The sequence below is a fragment of the Aotus nancymaae genome, unplaced genomic scaffold, assembly GCF_030222135.1.
Source record: "Aotus nancymaae isolate 86718 unplaced genomic scaffold, 86718_ANA_hifiasm-v0.15.2.pri h1tg000003l, whole genome shotgun sequence".
In the NCBI taxonomy this organism is placed as follows: Eukaryota; Metazoa; Chordata; class Mammalia; order Primates; family Aotidae; genus Aotus; species Aotus nancymaae.
The window spans coordinates 43694673-43713357 of NW_026988414.1; the positions used below are offsets into that span (position 1 = coordinate 43694673).

Consider the following 18685-nt stretch of genomic DNA (forward strand, 5'->3'; position numbering starts at 1 on the left):
TAGTTTTCTTGTGTCTTTTAAATTTCTCCTTCATGCTTCCTCTCTGCATCCTCAGAAAAACACTGAACTGCTTTCTGTAATCATAATTAATTTAAATTTTTATTTCCTAGCATTTTATATAAATGGAATAGAAGAGTATGTATTCTTTTTGGAGGACTGCAGGAGAATCTGGCTTCTTTCATGCAGCATAATTATTTTGTGATTCATTGATGTATTGCATGTGCCATTGGTTGATTCCTTTTTATTGCACAGTATAATTTTGTTCCATGGATATAACACTATTTGTTTACCCACTCACATGTTGGTGGATGTTTGAGTAGTTTTCAGCTTTTGGAAAATGCCAAGAAAAAGTTATAGGAACAACTGTGTGCAAGTGTTTGTGTGTTCCATTTCTTGTGAGTAAATACCTAGAATTTGAATGGCTGGATTTTATAGCTGTGTATGTTTATCATTTTAAGAAACATCAAACTACTGTCCAAGATGGTTGTGTCATATTACACTCCTACCAGCATTGTATAAAAGTTTAGCATCCTCCATACCCTTGCCAACACTTGGTATGGTGAGCCTTTTTAATCTTATCTAATCTAATAGCTGTGTTGTAATATCTCGTGGTGGTTTTACTTACCTTTCCCTAAGAACTAATCACATTGAGGATCACTTCGTGTACTAATGTGCCATCCATGTAGCTTCTTTGGTGAAGTGTGAATTCAACTCTTTTACCCTCCTTTTTAAAACTTGGTTTGTTTTTGTATGATTAAGTTTTGAGAGTTCTTTAGGTATTTTATACATGAGTTTTTAAAATATAATTTGCATATATTTTCCCTTGGTTTGTGGCTTTTCTTTTCATTCTCTTAAAATTGATTTTTCACAGTGCAAAATGTTTTAAATTTTAACTAAATCTAGTTTATCGATTTATAATGGATTTTTTGTTTTTGGTGTAGTATCTAAGAAATCTTCACCTAACCCAAAGACATAAAGCTTTTCTTCTTTGTTTTCTTTAAAAGATGTTTTACTTTTAGGTCTATGCTATGGTTTCAATGCTTTCCCAAAATTCATATGTTGAAAATTCCCAATGTGATATTATTACAAGATGTGGTCTTTGGGAGATAATTAAGTCATGAAGTCTCTACCCTCATGAGTGGGATTAGCACCCTTATAAAAGAGACTTAAGAGAGCTTGTTTACCCCTTTCTTCTCATGAGATTGCAGCAAGAAGGCCCCATCTATAAATCTGCTGACTCCTTGATCTTGGACTTCCCAGCATCCAGCACTATAAATGACAATTTCTGTTGTTTATAAATTACCCAGTCTAAGGCATTTTATTACTGGAGCCTGAATGGACTAAGGCAGTCTATGGTCTTTGAGTTAATTTTTCTACATCACATAGTATGTGGTAGGAATTAAAATTATTTTGGTTCTTTTTATTTTTTATAGTACCAAATTTTCCAGCTCCATTGGTTGAAGTGATTATCCTTTCTTCACTGAATTATCTTTGTATATCTGTTGAAAATCAGTTGTCCAACTATATGTGGGTCTATTTCTGTTCTCTGTTTTGTTCCATTCATCTAGTTGTCTGTTTTGACAGAAAACCATACTTGAAAACCTGATAAATGCCATTTTCTAAAAAGTCTTGAAATAAGATGTCATTAATTCTCTAAAGTTTTTTCTTAATTTTCAAAGTCTTGGGGGGCTATTATAGGTTTTTTGCATTTGCAAATAAATTTTAGAATCAGGTAAGGCATGGTGGCTCATGCCTGTAATCCCAGCACTCTGAGAAGCTGAGGCCGAGATCACTTGAGGTCAGGAGTTCAAGACCAGCCTGGCCACCATGGTGAAACTTCCTGTCTACTAAAAACAGAAAAATTAGGCATCGTGGTGCATACTTGTAGTCCCAGCTACTGGAGAGGCTGAGGCAGGAGAATTTCTTGAGCCTGGGAGGTGGAGGTTGCAATGAGGCTGAGATCACATCACTACACTACATCCTGGGCCACAGAGCAAGACTCCATCTTAAGAAAAAAAAAATTAGAATTAGTATATAATTTTTTTTTAAAATTCTGTTGGGATTGTGATTAGTCAGTCTGAGGTACGTGGACATCAACAGTAATGGATTTTTTAACCCAGGAACGTGGTGTATCTCTACATTCATTCGTTCTTTAATTTCTCTCAGCAATGTTTTATAGTTTTCAGTGTACAGATCTTGTACATATTTTGTGAAAGATTCATCTTCATGTATTACATTTAATATTATTGGAAAATTTTTTGTGTAAATTTCAGTGTCTAATGTTTTGTTGCTAGACTATAAAAATATAATTGGTTTCTTTATGTAGTTTTTATATTCTGTAGCCTTGCTAAATTCACATATGAATCAGATCTATTACCTTTTTTTTGTAGATTCTGATGGATTTTTACTTAGACAAGCATCTGCAAATAAAGACAGTTTTAACCTTTTTCTTTATAATTTGGATGCCTTTTATTTCTTGCCATACTGAACTGGTTAGAACCGCCACTACAATGTTGAATAGAAGTGATAGGAGCTGACATCCTTGCCTTTTCCTGATCTTAATTAGAAAGCATTCAGACTTTCATCATTAAGCATAATATTAGCTCCAGGATTTTGCAGATGTCCTCGATCAGGTTGAAGAAATTTCTTTCTAGTCCCAGTTTGCTTAAAGTTTTTGTGAGGAATTGATGTTGAATTTTGTCAAATGCTTTTTGTATGCAATTGAGATGATGTGGTTTTTATTTTTTAGTTTATTAGTATGGTTAATATGGCTACATCAACTGCTTTTGTACGAAGCAAATCTCTTTTAATGTGTCTTTATTGTAAAGTTGCTCTGACTATTTCAGTATATCTGCAAGTCATTTGCAAAAGTCTTCGTAGAATGTTGGCAAGTAATAGAATTAAGATATTTTCTAAAATAACTAATAAAGACTTTCCATCTTACTGCTAACTTTACTAGAAGCATTATAACCTCAGCTACGGTTTATTTATTTAAATTGTGTTTTTCATGCTTAACTTTTTGTTATTCTCTTTGATGTACTCCATGCTACTTTGAGTTAGTCTCCTAGCTGGGTGCCAGTGGTTTTCAATTAATTTGAATTGTTTGGTAAAATTTCTAATGTAGTTAAACATAGATATAAACTAAGACCCAGCAAGTTTGCTTTTAGGCATTTCTCCAAGAAAAACAAAAACATACATACAGCAAAAGACTTATACAAAGGTGCGTACTATATAATTCCACTTAGATAAAGTTCAAGAACAGGTGAAACTAATCTTTTAAAACCAGAATACTAATTGCCTGTGAGAGGTGTATATTGACAGGAAGAGATATCAGGAAGCTTTCTGGGGTGCAGAAATGTTCGATATCCTGATGGAAGTGTTGCTTTCAGGGATATAGTGATTTCTTAAAAATATTGATCCGAGTGTATACATAAAATCTTATGTTTTACTCTATGTAAACTGTACAGTTACATATATATACATATAATGTATATATTTGTAAATCAGTACATATGTATATAATGTAATTAATAGTACAAATTATACATATATGTAGCTATTTAATTCTATGCCAGGTGAAGTTTATATTAAAAATTACATATTATATATAAATGTATATTAATTTCTAAAAATTATTTAAAATTTTCAAAAAATGAATTTCTGAATCAGTAAGGATTTTTTTGTTATAAGTATTGGAAAATGACTCTGACTGTCATAAGCAGAAAAAGAATTCAACAGGAGATTCACATCTCACAAAACGGGCATATGGACAGAAATAAGGACGCTTGTGTGTCTAGATCATACTGTAGGAAAACTAGTGCTTTAGCTATCATTGTTATGTGTCTGTCCTTAAAAATGTATGTATAATATACATATGTATATACACACGGAGAGAGAGAGAGATGGCCCTTGAACAACACAGGTTTGAACTGCTTGGGTCCACTTATATGTGGATTTTTGTCAGTAAAAGTTATACCTGGTGTGTTTGTTCTCTTGCCTCTTCTCTTATCTCCTCTACATCTTCCTCCTCTGCCACCTCTGAGACAGCAAGACCAACCCTTTCTCTTCCTCCTCCTTAGCCTACTCGACATGAAGACAATGAAGATGAAGACCTTTGTGATGATCCACTTCACTTAATAAAGAGTAAATATATTTTTCTTCCTCATGATTTGCTTAATAACATTTTATTTTCTCTAGCTTAATTTATTGTAATATTACAGTATTTAATATGTACAGCACACAAAATATGTGTTAATCTACTGTTATGTTATCAGTAAGGCTTCCAGTCAAGAGTAGGCTGCTAGTAGTTAAGTTTTTGGGGAGTCAAATATTGTACACAAATTTCAACTACATGAGCATGTTGGTGCTCCTAATCCACATGTTGTTCAAGATTCAATTTTATATATAAATACAGTTTAAAAAATCTTTGTGTCGGTCCCTCAGACTTTCACATTTAGGTGATGTTAGTTGAGTTAGGTCACATCCAAGCCCCTCTCATTCCGACTGCAATAGAAAGAAGGCTTTTCCTTCCTTCCAAGATTATCCTCAGCAGCAACTTCTATATGCTCTCCTAATAAAAATCAGAGAATTAATAGGAAGAGGAGCATGTTGGTTTATGGAAAGCCAAAACAAAAACAAAATCACATTCACACACACACACACACACACAAGCTTCCCATTACATTCTCTCTTTTGTATTTTGTCGCTATATACCTGATGATCTTGGGACAAAGTAGAATACAGTGTTTAGGGGAAGGAAGTGTTAGAAATAGAGAAAGAAATGGGTTGACCTGGCTTTATTCTTGACATGGGATATCAAAAGCAAATTGATAGGACAAATGACCTACAGAGCATTTATTGTGCTAGAAAGCGTAGGACCTAAACAATTAACAAGTGATGAGTTTAAATCTTAAGTCTCCCTCATAGCTTTTTGACCTTAGGCAAGCTACTTATCTTTTCTGACTCCATGCCTTTCAACTGCAAAATGGAAGTAGTATCTGTCTCCCAGGTTTCTTATGAAGATTAAATGAGAACATGTATGTAAAACGTACAGTGTGACACACTAATTCTCAGTGGTTACTTGCCAAATACTTATTATTTTCCCATCTCTCTTCTTTAGAACACTGTGTTACTTTTGATTCATCCCTACTACCACCACCCTGCTAAAAGGGGTTGTAATTTTTTTTTTTTTTGAGACAGGTTCTCACTTGGTTGCCCAGGTTGGAGTGCAGTGGTATTATCAGGGCTCACTACAGCCTCAACTTCCTGGGTTCAGGTGATCCTCCCAACTCAGTCTCCTGAGTAGCAGAGACAATAGGCGTGTGCCACCAGGCCTGGCTAATTTTTTGTATTTTTTGTAGAGACAGGGCTTTGCCATCTTGCCCAGGCCGATCACACACTCCTAAGCTCAAGTAACCCACCTGGTGTGGCCTCCAAACATGCTGGGATTAAAGGTGTGAGCCACTGCTTCCAGCCTAAAAGGGGTTATGTATCTCAAATATGCTAACTACATGCCATCAGGAAATGGTATTGCTGTCAAACTCATGCAGTAGCACTGTTCTTGAGGGTGGTTATGTATAGATATGATAGTTTCTTCTTCATGAAATGTAAGTTCTGATGAGACTACTTACCCTCTGTCATTTCTTGTTTCCCATTTTAGGCACAGTCTGCCTTACACTAATAAGAAATTGATTCCATTGGCTTGTTTGTGTGGCTACTTTATAGTGACACTGGTCTGTGTGTTTAAGTGTGTTTTTGTATTAGCTGGTAGCAGTCTTTCCTTTCTATATTTAGGCTGCTTTCAAGATCTCTTGTAAGACAGGTCTAGTGGTAAGGAACTCCCTCAACATTTGCTTATCTGAAAAGAATCTTGTTTCTCCTTCACCAAAGACGCTTAGTTTGGCTGGACGTAAAATTCTTGGTTGAAGATTTTTTCTTTAAGAATGTTAAATATAGGCACCCAATCTCTTCTGTCTTACAGGGTTTCAGCTGAGAGGTCCACAGTTAGCCTGATGGGATTCCCTTTGTAGATTACCTACCCTTTCTTTCTAGCTGCCTTTTACATTTTTCTTTCATTTAGACCTTGGAAAATCTGACAATTATGTGTCTTAGGGATGATCTTCTTGTGTAGAATTTGAAACAACACTTCTCAATATATGCAATTCATGGAAGAATCATTTTTCCCCAAAATAAGCTATCTAAAACTCAAAGAGAAATAAATGTTTTACATTAAAAGTTGTAGAAAAATACTGAAAAAAAAATCAAAAACAGGCTTTGTTTGCAGAACTTATAGCTTGTAGTGAATGCCAAGAATGAAGTACTCAGACAATTCCAGCTGAGCAGGGCTAGGGGGTAGCTCTTCTAAGAGAGTCCGCCCCAGCTTCCATCCACCAAGTATTTATTGAAAGAGCTTGTATTAACTGCAGACATCCACTAGATGGTCATTTGAGGTGGGTTGCTGAAGCACCTGTGACCTTGGCCACACTCAAACTGCATTCTCAGGAGGCTGTTTTCAGCATTCCTTATCACACCACACACTCCACTCCCTGTGCTGTTTTCAGGGTCAAGGAGTTTCATTCCCATGACAAACAACATACACACAGTGTGTCAGTATTTTTTCATGCCCCAACCTCAAATGCCATGTACGTAAGCTTGAATATGTTGCGGTGTACCCCCTACATCTCCCCCTTCTTTAATTCTTAGAGCATGCTGGTCATCCAATGCAAGTAAGCTTCTATGGTTCTTCTCTGGTCGTAGATGTGTCAGGTGGCAGCACAAAGCCATCTGCAAATGCCTAGCAAACAGATACAAAAAAGAATCAGTATAGCGGCCATCACCCAAATGCATATGTTTAACTTAGGCAACCAAGTTCGGGTTTAACCATCAAAAAGCCTTCTTAGAATTGATGAGGGGTACTTGTTTGTAATTACTGCAACCATTCTTCAAGTTGTTTCTTTAGTTCACACTCAAGAGTGGAAATTTGAGAAGACAAATGGTTCTGATAAGTCCCCTGCAGATGTGCCTTTCTAAATAACTGCAAGGTGGAATTTCCTTCCCAGCTCTGGATTAAATTAACAAACAGCCACAATTCTGCATGCTGTTTTAAAGGCATGACGTAGGTTATATTTAACTGTGTAATGTTTTGATGAGATAAGCATGTAGCCTACCAACTACTGAAAGATATTTTAATAGTATAAAAGGATTGCTTCTGTTCTATATTAGGAACACCTTGCCCAAACAGAAGTATATAAGGGTGTGTATTACAAATCAAGACTGTATCCATAACATTATTCTGCAAGGAAAAGGTGTAGTTCCCACCGCTATTAATGTATTTGCCATGTGAAAGAAACTGTTCAAAAAAAAGAAGTCCTAATCTCCAAATTTGGGTATGAACAGGGCTTAAATCTTGTTTCCCTTTTAGTTGTAACATTGGTCCTGAAAGCATACTCTGACCAGGTGATAGAACTGTTGGAGGGACTCCCAAATACAATAGTCTGATTTGCAGACATAAGATAAGCAGGGGGGTCCCAATCAAGTGAGGTGCCATTATCAAACAGAGGCCCTTGGCCGTGCAGGTTGTCTGCACGGAGACCAACACATGGCCTCAAACTTGTATCACTAGTCCCTACTCGGATGATATATAGGAAGATCAGGCACTTGTGTAGCTTGATTAGAGACCTCAGTGAGAATAGTGGTAACAGCAGAAATAAAAGTCAAATTTGTAAGCTTAGCATCACTTATGGGCTGATAGTAAAGATACTCCTGAGGAATGAGAGTAACACACTTACCATGTGCTACTGTGGAAAAACAAAGAAGGGAATTACTGGACAATAAAGTCAAGGAGTCATTAAGTTTAATCCACCTCAGATTTTCAGCTAAGGGGATAAAACAGGGGCATCTATCGACCTCCTGTCCAAGAAGAATCATTAGATGACAAAGGTGGGTCAGCATCCCACCACATAATAACATTAAAAACAGGGGGAATCAGAGCATGACTCCAATAAACATGTTCTTGAGCTGATCCCACTAGGCATAGGACAAGAATTATCAGCCACCCCAACATCCATGCCTGTCTTACCTTCTCAGACATTTCCCCAATTACCACCAGATACATAAGAAATCAGTTCTCTGCAGTTGCAGGGGCTTCCAAGGCAGCAAGCCAGATAGTTGCTTGTTGATCCAATTTCTTTAGCTGTCCTCAGGTAATGTCAGATGCCTTCTGAGTCATCACCATCTTTGTCAGTTGATTCTCCAATGACAAGTACTGTTCTCAAGAGAACCCCATATTCCCCCTTATTTGTGTATTGAGATATATTTTAAGAGTTTGACGAGCTTGTTTAATAATGGTCTGTTTGAGTTACAGAGGATGCCAGTTTTATGTTGTATGTGCCAAAGTTGTAATGTATATGCAAATCAAGCACTAAGATAGCAAGGACCATTATTAGTTTTTATAGTTTGTGGAAGGCCTAAAGTTATAATAGATTTAAACAAATGAGCAATTGCATCTTCAGTTTTTTCTCTGGTCTAGGGGATAGCATGAATCAAGCTTGTATAAGTGTCCACGGTAACGTGGAGAAATTTAAAATATCCAAAGGATGGATACTGAATAACATCAGTTTGCCAGATAGCATTAGGCACCAGACCTTGTGGGTTGGCAGCAAACCCTAAGGGAAAAGGAGAGAGATAATGCCGTTGGCTATTAGGACAAGTTTCAATAATCATGAGAGCTTGAGCAAGTGTTAAATGAAACTTAACACTTGCATTCTGTGGGAATTCTGATGAAAAAAAGCATGATCAGCTTGAGCTCGCAAAAATGCAGAAGAATCTGCTTACCACATTTGTGGTTGTACCAGAGGATTAGCTCAAGCATTCCCTTCTTACAAGGGACCAGGTAACCTAGAATAAGAGCAAATATGTGTGACTTGAAGAGGGTGACGATAGTCACAGAAGAACTCTTGTGCTGCAAGAAACAAAGCTAGTAAAGATTCATTAGTAATGCCCTTCACATATGCAAGATCTAAATGAGCAATACTATACACTGCATAAGCAGAATCACTAATTATATTTATGTCTTGGTGAGGAAAAGTTTGTAAGGCCAATATTAGGGCACCTAACTCCGCCCGTTGCATAGTTTTAAAATGTTCCTGGATTTTGTGCTGCCAGCTTTGCATGGCATCTTGCCACACTATAGCTATCTTTTCCAATTTTTTGTGAACCATCTGTAAAGACAGTGGTGGCATGAAGCAAGGGCTCAGAGACAACAATAGACACAAATGTAACAGGCACAGTTTGTGAAAAGTTCAGAAGGTTAGAGGCTGGTAAATGAAAGCTGATATTACCAATAAAGTCAGGTATTGCTATTTGCCAATCAAGATCACAAGCTAAGAGAGTATGAAATTGTTCCTTGCTTAATGGAAAAGAGTAGCAATGTCATACTCTGACACCTGGACACAGTGCCCCTTAATGAGAAGAGAAGCTATTAAATCTGTGGTCTTCTGCATATGTTTAGAGGGATTATGAGACAGTTACATAAAACACAGAAACAGCAAAAGATAAAGCCTACCTGTTAAATTAAGGCATGGAAAGGATGGATATTTTAAGTTATTTTTTTAAACCATATTTTGGCCTTTGAAAGTTATTAGAATGTGACTGCAAGTTGCCAGGATAATAAACCTGTCCTGAGTTAGCTTAAGTGTGTAAAAAAAAAAAAAAAAAGAAAAGAAAAAACCCCCCAAAATATTACTAAATGTCTGTAGGTTCTGGCCATTCTCCTGTTAGCCTTTAGCTGGAATGCTCTAGAAGTGAGCTTGGAAAAGTAGGGCTGTGGCTGGTTTCTTTTCACCTGCTCCAGGCTCTTTAAGCAGCCTCTTTTTAGTAGCCTGCCACCTGTTTCTACTCTTGGCCTGAGAGGAAGGAAGACCACAAGTGGCGGCAAGAGGCTAGAGAATGACCAGGTGGTAAAGGGCGTGTATTTAAGCGCAGAGGCAGGAGGCAAGAGGGTAACAGGCTGGGAGAAGACCACTCCCCCGATCCTCCAGGCCACCTACGCCCAGAGCCAACCCTGTAAGGTAAGGTACTGAAAATATACTGGGCTTTTTATTATTTTTACCACCCCCCAAGCAGAGAGGCTCAGAGGAGGAGCAGACATGCAGCGCAGGGTCTGCTTTGAAGTTTCCTGGCCAGAGTGTTTTTAAACATTTTATTAAAAAGCTAAACAAACATTCCTTACTGCTGCGTCTGTCTTCTGAAGACGACAGCAGCTGGCAGAACTTGTCCACCTCAGCCTAGTTAGCATTTAACATATGGCTATGGGAGGGCACCCCTCATTAGTGGGCTTCCCCCCAGAGCTCTGTACTGTAGGCTGCTCCACACTCCTCTGCCCACCTTAGGCTGGTAAGGTTGGGGTGCACATGGACTGTTTCTTAGCCCTTTCCCTAGAGGACCAGGGAAGACAAGGAATTACTTGTCAGCTGAGACACGCGAGGGGCGGCAGGGAAGGGCAGAAATACAAAAATCAGCAGCACAGCAGGCAGCAGCCACTTTCTGGGCACGGTTACTAACGCACAAGACCATGGTGAGCTGATTCTCAGGACCGGGCTGGAGCTGCCTGCAGCCACCCGGGGACTCAGTCTGTGTCTCTTGGCCTTCCTTCTGTCACCACAAACCCAGAAAGGGTAACTTGCCCAGACTGCCAGTGACCAAATGGGCACTCCATGGCTTTTTAGCAACTCCCCTACCCCAGGCCTCTGTGGGCAGCAAGAAATCCGCAGCTTTCTGGGATAAAACCCAGCAGGCAGCATGCAACTTTCCTTTATACTCCAGGGAAACAGTAAAAAGACAAGGCCAGAAAGGCCGATGCTGAAGTAGGAAGTGAGAACTTGCATATTTGGAAGACAATCATAATCAGCCACTTTCCTTCCCTCCTGGAGGCACCCCTCCAGCAGGGAAGTTTGTCAAGGAGACATTACTGAGGACATGTTTTCCCCATCATATAGATGTTCACTCACCTGGGATCTTATCCAAGAACCATCCCTTGGGCAGCCTCCTATCTTCTCCAGGGGGATGGGAGGTGCTGTTACCTGAATGGAGCCAACAAACACCGGTCTCTTTAAGAGTGGAGGAAAAGAGGGCAATAGTTTTTCTATTGGGGGAGGAAAAGAGTCCAGTCTGTCCTTATCCTCACTAGAAAAAGCCTCTTCCTTATTCCCCATAGAAGGGAATGAAGTGGGGAGAGAAATCTCCCCCTGTTGTTCTGGTTTGTTTTTTCTTCTCCTTTAAATCTCCTGAATTCTCTTCAGGTGGAGAAGATGGGTAGTTTGACTCACCACAATCTGGTAGATAAAGAGGATACAATGCAGAGCGTACCAGGTGGTCAAAATAGTAGCATTAGTAAAATGACCTTGCTCATATCTTCTTTTCAGGCAGTGACCTACCTGCTCCTGTAACTATAGATCTAAGATTCCTTGATCAGGACGCCAAGGGCATTCCTGCCGAACTAAGAGCATAAGCTTGTGTAGAGCTCCAGGATCTACGGTGCACTAGATAGCCTTAAGTAGCTGTTGCACTGTTTTAAAAAATACTTTCAGCTCTTTGGTCATTTCTCGACCCGTGATAACCTAACCCCTGATATTTTACCCATGCATCCCATCCTTCTGATGGGAGTCAGGACTGTCCCTTACCAGGATGCCCCCAAAATTGATGAGCTCTCCTCTTTCACGCATAATTTCAAGGCGATCACGTCGGGGACACCACTTGCAGAGCTCATAAATTGCAGTGAACGCCGAGAATGAAGTACTCAGACAATTCCAGCTGAGCAGGGCTGGGGGTAGCTCTTCTAAGAGAGTCTGCCCCAGCTTCCATCCACCAAGTATTTGAGAGGGCTTGTATTAACTACAAACAGCTAGACGGTCATTTGAGGTGGGTTGCTGAAGCACCTGTGACCTTGTGCACACTCAAACTGCATTCTCAGGAGGCTGTTTTCAGCATTCTTTATCACATCACACACTCCACTCCCTGTGCTGTTTTCAGGGTTAAGGAGTTGGATTCCCATGCATGAATAACATACACACAGTGTGTCAGTATTTTTTTTTCTTATGCCACTACCTCAAATGTTATGTACATAAGCTTGCATATACTGCCATGCACCCTCCACATCATTCTAGAAGAGTGGTTCTTAAACATGAATTTGTCTAAGTGTAAGCTAGGCAAGTGTCATCTTCAGAATCTCCAGTCTCACTCTAGACGTGGTGATTCATTAATTCTGGGACATTGCCCAGGGACCCATATTATTAACAACAACACTCTCATAATTTTGTTGAGCTAATTCAGGTGTTTCTCCCCCACTAGAAAGGCTTTCCAAGGAGAAGTTTGTGTGCGTGTGCTGTTGTTTTTTAACCCGTCAGGGATTTTACCAAAGGCAGTGAAATGAGACCTATACTGTATCTAGAAAGCAGTGGGTGGTGACCCCTTAAAAGTTACAAAGGATATCTCAAACTGGTGGCCAGTGACCAAAACCAATCCAAAAATGTGTTCTTTCTGGCAAAACAGTGTTTCAAATGTTGTTTTTAATATCCTTAGGCTAAGCTGACTTTCTCCCGCTCACCATTGGTGGCTCTTTATCTCCTTTGCAAAGTCAGCCACACTGTATTTACATTTAAGAGATACACATGTGACCCTGAGGCATTCCAGCTTATGAGCTTTGATACTGTAAAAGATCTCTCTCTAAGTCATAGAAAACTCAGCGTATGTGAGGTATTTGGAAACTGCCTGATGATAATTATATTTTGTTTGTGAGTTCTAAGTAGACCAGGCCAAGCCAATCAGGATCAATTTATGAACTATTTTCTACTCAAAGCTGACATGTTCTGACATGTTCAATGTAGGTTGGACTTCTACTCTTCTTCAATAATAAGCTGGTTGACTTCTGTATTCGTACTACTAGACTACGAGCAATACCTTGGCAGGAACTAGGTGTCTTGTCTTGTCCTCTGAGCCTAGCATACTGCATAGAACTTAATACATGTTTATTTGTTGAAATGAAGAAGGTGAAAAGGAAGGGAAAGAAGGATAGAGAGGAAGGAAAAAAAGGAAGAAAGAAGAAAGTGGGCCGGGGGAAGGAGGGAACAGGAAAGGAAGGAAAAAGGACAGAGGCAAGTTTTCAACTGTGGAAAATGTGGGAATGTGACAAACTGATGCCCAATTTTAAGAAAATAAAAAGAATATGGCCTGTTTTAATTGGTAAAGTTTCTAGATAATTCAAAATTAGGCATCTTTGAGCAAAGATAAAAACATGGGGAATTGTGTTTGAGTATCAAGCACTGAGTTCTCAGTGATTGATAGCATTAGCTTAGATCTTGGTTTATGTAGCTTGAAGGGCTTCCTGCTGGGTTCTGAAATGAAAATAATATCAAATGAGTATTTTACAAGATTATTTCCAGCTTGTGATTAATAATAATGTAGCTACCCATGCAAAATGGTCATCAGCAAAACACCGATGTGCTATTCAGACTTTAATCACAGGCTTTGTCACAGTCTATCAACACAGTCTCCTCTTTGTGTCTACGTTTTGTTTTTTTCAACTAGAAAAATGACTTGAGAGAGAGAAAGGTCATCTGTTGCTTTCAAAATTAAATTCATTTAAAACTGTATTGCAAAATCCTGTTAATTTGTTTGTTGGCTTTGTTATCTTTATGAAATAATACCTACCGGAAACATCATTGTTTTAATCAAGTGAATCGGAAATCTATAAGTTGTTTAGGCATCATGCTGAGTAAGCTGGGTAAGAAAGTGGTATATTGGAAAGACAGGAGCATTGTGGGCTTAAATGCTCATCCCGACCCTGTTGAGATCTGAATGACCTCTGATATGTCACTTTACTTCCCTGGGACTAAGCTTTTCATCTATAAATTGAGTGAATCTTTCAAATTCAATCTCTAGAAACTTATTAATTGACAGTACAGCATTATCAATTAACTGCATTGAAATCACAGTTCTATTTTTCAAAGGTTCTATCTCCTTGAGTCAGTAACTTAAACTTTTCGATTCTTCTTTTAATCACCATAAAGTAGGCATTATTATAGTATAAATTTCCCACAGTTTGGGAGACAATTAAAAATAAAATACATATAAAATAGATAGCAACAACGTTTACAAGTATTAGTGCTGGTTGTTAATGACCTCTGGCTGCTGATAAATAATTTTTGATCTTTTCATCAGACTAAATGAATAAAAAGAAGAATTTAGAAGCAATAATTTTGTGAATAAAAAATGGCCAAACCTACCATTTCCCTAAAATTACTGACAGAAAAGCCTAAATTTGATATTTCTAAGGCAGAAAGCCTGACAACTTTGATTATTGATAATCTACCTGTTTGTACATTCTTGATTATTATATTCTGTTAGTGTGGGAAAATGAGTGACAGACGCAAAGCTCACAAAATGTACCAAGACCAAGCAATCATTTAACAAATGCACTGAACTCACTAAATGCTGAGTACTCTTCTAGTTCTGTTGGCCACCTAGAGGGCTATGCAACTTGTCTCCATGGGGAAGATGAAGTGCATCACTGAGATAAGGTATAAAAAGCAACATGTCAACAAGTGCAAATCAGTAGCCTATAAAATGAGTGCCTAAGTGCTGAGGGGATCCTTTGGAAAGCTTTCTTCAGAGCAGTAAGATAAACTAAAAGAGTAGCTGTGATGTTCATAAGGAAAGACAAAGAATACCAAAATTCAATCACAGAGCGCTGAGGGCCAGACCAACACACAGGAAAACAGTTTGTACACGTTAGAATTTCTAGTCCTTTTTTTCCAAATTTTATTTTGGTCTTGTCTTGTTTTAAATTAATGTACAACAGTGATTTATCAATCACTTCTGTATACCATGTCCCTATCTTGAACCTCTTGGCACATTGTCAAAAATTCATTTTAGAACATTTAAATCATTATCGAGAGACAATTTACATACAAGAAAATACATTCAGAATCCATTTTTAAAAGAATTTCTCAAAGAATGATGACAGCATTAAAGAAAATAGCTTGTTCACATATTATACATCCCAGTAATAGCAGAGTTTCAAAACATAAAATAATTAAATCCTTTGAAAATCATATTGATTTTAGTAAAAGACATTACTTACTATCTAAGAGTATTTTGAATAATTGTCCTTTTGTTTTCATTGTATTTTCATTTAATAACATTTGGAGAGAGATGTGTGAAAAATTATTTAAAGCGTGTTTTTTCATAATGAAAGTTGATGTTAGGATACAGTTTCAAACCAGTGTCATGGAATTGGTACTTCTTATGACCCCTCATAGACTTCTCTTCCAGGAGAATACATGCATTTAATTTTATATATCCTTCTAGCGAAAAAAAATTGAATAATCATACAAAAATTGTGTAAAACAACTTGTACCAAAAAAAAGGATTTCCCCCTCACCCCCCGCAACAGGCACAAAAGTCTGTTCACTTGGATGTGATGCAGAACACACAGGATTGTATTGTGATTCCTTCAACACAGGAGCTGGAAGGCAGTGCTTGTGTTTGATGCCATAGATGTTATTGTACTATCAAAACGTAATTGGTTGGATTAACTGATTCATTTTTAACTCAGCTACATGAGGTTATAGAAGAAGAGATAAGAGTTACACAAACCTATCACACGCAATAACAGCCTCAAAGGCATTAGCTGTGTGAATTGATCCTTCTATATTGTAGATTTTCCCTCAGTCTGTAGTGCTTCAGTCACTGACAAACTTCATGAATTTCCCTACTCTGGTCACACAGCAGATTGTTTATAAGGTAAAGCTAATTATCTTGATTGGATGTAATGTTCCTGCCTTTCTTGGTTACAAGAAAATGTTAAATCAGAATAGAATAGGTAGTAATCTTTTCATGAAGAGAATATAAGTCTTCTTGCTTCATACCTGCAGTACCAAATCCCATGCCTGGCACAGCAGAGATACTCAAATAAAATTTGTGAAATGAATAAGAGGGCTAATGAATAAATAAATGAACAAAGGTCAGTGAAAATCATCACTGCTAAAAAGAAAATACACAAAACTTACCCCTTCTGAGGAGGGATCAATAGCAACATTTCTGTGTAATAAAATAAAGCCATTTTATAAAGCAAGTAGCTATAGTGACTTATTTTCACTTTTAAAATAGAAAGTGGCAGAACCGAAGTATGAGAAGTGGCGCTGAGTCACAGATGAGTGCGTCCAAAGCAAGCAGCTTTCAGAAATTTCTCACTTCAAAGCCAGTTTGGAAGCTTAGAAATTATGGTTATAAACTCTTCCCTGTCGTCTGGTCCAGTAGTATATGGCTTCTTTTAATATCCTTCATGGCTGCCAAAGGACCAAAAAAGCTTTACCACTCATGAAAACAGGTTTGTTTATAAGATAAGTGATAGGATAATTTCCAGAAGATCTTCAAAGGAAATAGGAAGTAGAAAATATTTTGGCATGAATAAAAACAATTTGCATCTGGAAGGTAATAGGTTAATAAGTAACTTGGATCAACAAATACAAAAATTTTAGACATGTATGTGTGTTGAGTGGGTGTGGATGCTTAGAAGTATCTAATAGCATCAGCATAACACTCCTGTTTTGAATTGCAATATGGTCATTTAGTGTCATATATACCTCTCTTTGTTTAAGGAATTATTTTGAAGTGCTACATTCTAGTCCAAGGCATGTGTTCAACTTGAACCCTTTGTCATCTTAGTATTATTGCTGAAATGGCATAATAGGATATCATACTGTTGTGTCTTTTAACAAAGTCTCCACACTGACTTCTGGGAATATGTAAACTCTAATCACAGGTGCATGAGGATTTATTATTTTGTTGCTTGTTAAAATCAGTTTTTGCACCTGTGTCCATGAATCTTCAGAACATAGTTATTCACAAGTCTCCCTACAGACTTCAAATAACCTTTAAGCCTTTTCTGTGCACTACTTAGAAAATAATAGTAATACATTTGTTTTTGTATATGTATTACTAAGTACAGTTGTTATAGTTATAAAACAATCTAATAGTTTTAAAAGCTACCCTGGGAAGACCAATGAGCAATTCTGTTCATTAGTATCATTCTAATCTTCTATTGAAGTGTTGCTTATGTGTCGGGTAACAGTCCAATATAGATTACTGAGTACACGTAGGTTTTCTCTGTATGAATGAAAGTCAAGCATGCTAATTAAGTTTAAACGTCATATTTGCTCATGGATGTAAACAACTGAATCATTAAATATGTGGTACATTGCCCCCAAATTAGCTGTCTAATGACTTTCTTGGGTCTGGTCATTACCTTGTGTACAAACTCTGGCTACAATGCGTTTACATTGGCTACTGTCTTATAGTCTGTATGTTGATATCAATAATGGTGGCTGCTGAATTTACAACACCTTACATATGTCCCTTAAAGTTGTTTCTCAGAGATTATCCTAAAGAGGTGACCCAGTATTTATATCAGGAATATCGACATTGGCTGGAGCTTCGGAAGTCACAAAGGAAATTGTCCTTGACCCACAATCTTGTGGATTTTGCTCTAACTGCTGACAGGTTTTGCCCTGTTGCATCTCATTGCCCAGCTAGCCTGAGGGTATTCTGGGTAAAGTCAGAAAAATACTCTGAGTATTCCAACTGGTCACCTACCTGAAGGAGAGGTGGTACATACTATAGCATGTATAAGTTTTAATATCAATAACGTTCATTAATAACTGATGGCGTGAGTAGATCAATAACAACATGAAGAGGAACATGCTCTTTGCAAAAACACCTCCTGCAGCACATAAACTTCAGTCTTCCAGTTTTAATGTGTGTCAGCATCTCGAGAGGCATTTATAGCCCCTCACACACTCCTTTATGATTCCCTTATTGATTAAGTTGTGATGCCTCCTGGACCTAGGACACGGTTCACTATTTTTCAATTAAAATGGAGAAATATCTTGTTGTTGCAGGTTCGTTTCAAGCAGTTGGCTTGTGGGACTCTGAGAGATGCTGCTGCCCATGACGTGTTGGAATTATCATGATCAACTACCCAGCTTGGATTTCACCCAGTGGCCAAGAGCTTTGTGTGGGAGACGGCAAGGGTTGGATTTTTAAAAAGAGTAAACCAGGTAAGGTTCAAGAAAGACATCTGATCATTTATCACTTGCTCTAAGGGCTTTAGTGTGCTGCCAAGGTATATTAATAATGTATAGCTTTTCTATTTGTTTTCTAAGTCCACTGAGCAGGTTGTTAAAGAATGGGGATCCCTTGGATTTAGGAAAATGCATATAGTAATAATTGAGTCCCTTTACTCTCAAGAGGAGAAAGGAGCTATTTTAAGATACACGTAATGCTGGCACGTGAATACTATAAAGGCCACTACTATAAAGATTTCCTCTTTAATTATTCTCAACTCTAATGGCATAAACAGTTGTACTTCTGAAGGTGCAGTAAAGAAAGTGATGGCGTTAAGCATTTATATTTTACACAATATAGAAGTGAGTATCATTTCATGGCACATGATCTTATAAATAGGCTTCAAAGATACTCCAATTTTCTGAATATTATACCATTGTTCTGCCTTTTATTTCTTTGAACGTGTTTATCATTCTCAGTCTATTCACCTGTTATTTAAGATGGTAATACAGTGATATACTCTATTATTTTGGCTCTGAGGATTTAAAATATTGCACTCTTATTC

General features: G+C 37.8%; 1 protein-coding gene and 1 non-coding gene across 3 annotated transcripts in view; both read left to right on the forward strand.

Moving 5' to 3' along the window:
* Nucleotides 1–18021, forward strand: part of LOC105718789 (uncharacterized) — a 929644-nt gene extending 911623 nt beyond the window's left edge. Inside the window, exons 6-7 of one of the 2 annotated variants that reach the window (XR_010344199.1) lie at nt 4080–4143; nt 17955–17987. This is a non-coding gene — a transcript (uncharacterized LOC105718789). Of the gene's footprint in view, nt 1–4079; nt 4144–17954 lie in introns of both variants that reach the window. The other variant, XR_010344200.1, reaches the window with a different exon arrangement.
* A 10-nt stretch (nt 18022–18031) lies between these two features.
* LINGO2 (leucine rich repeat and Ig domain containing 2) overlaps nt 18032–18685 on the forward strand; it is a 347291-nt gene continuing 346637 nt past the window's right edge. The window contains exon 1 of the mRNA XM_064380728.1: nt 18032–18113. The gene's annotated coding sequence lies outside the window, so the exon portion shown is untranslated. The remainder of the gene's footprint in view (nt 18114–18685) is intronic.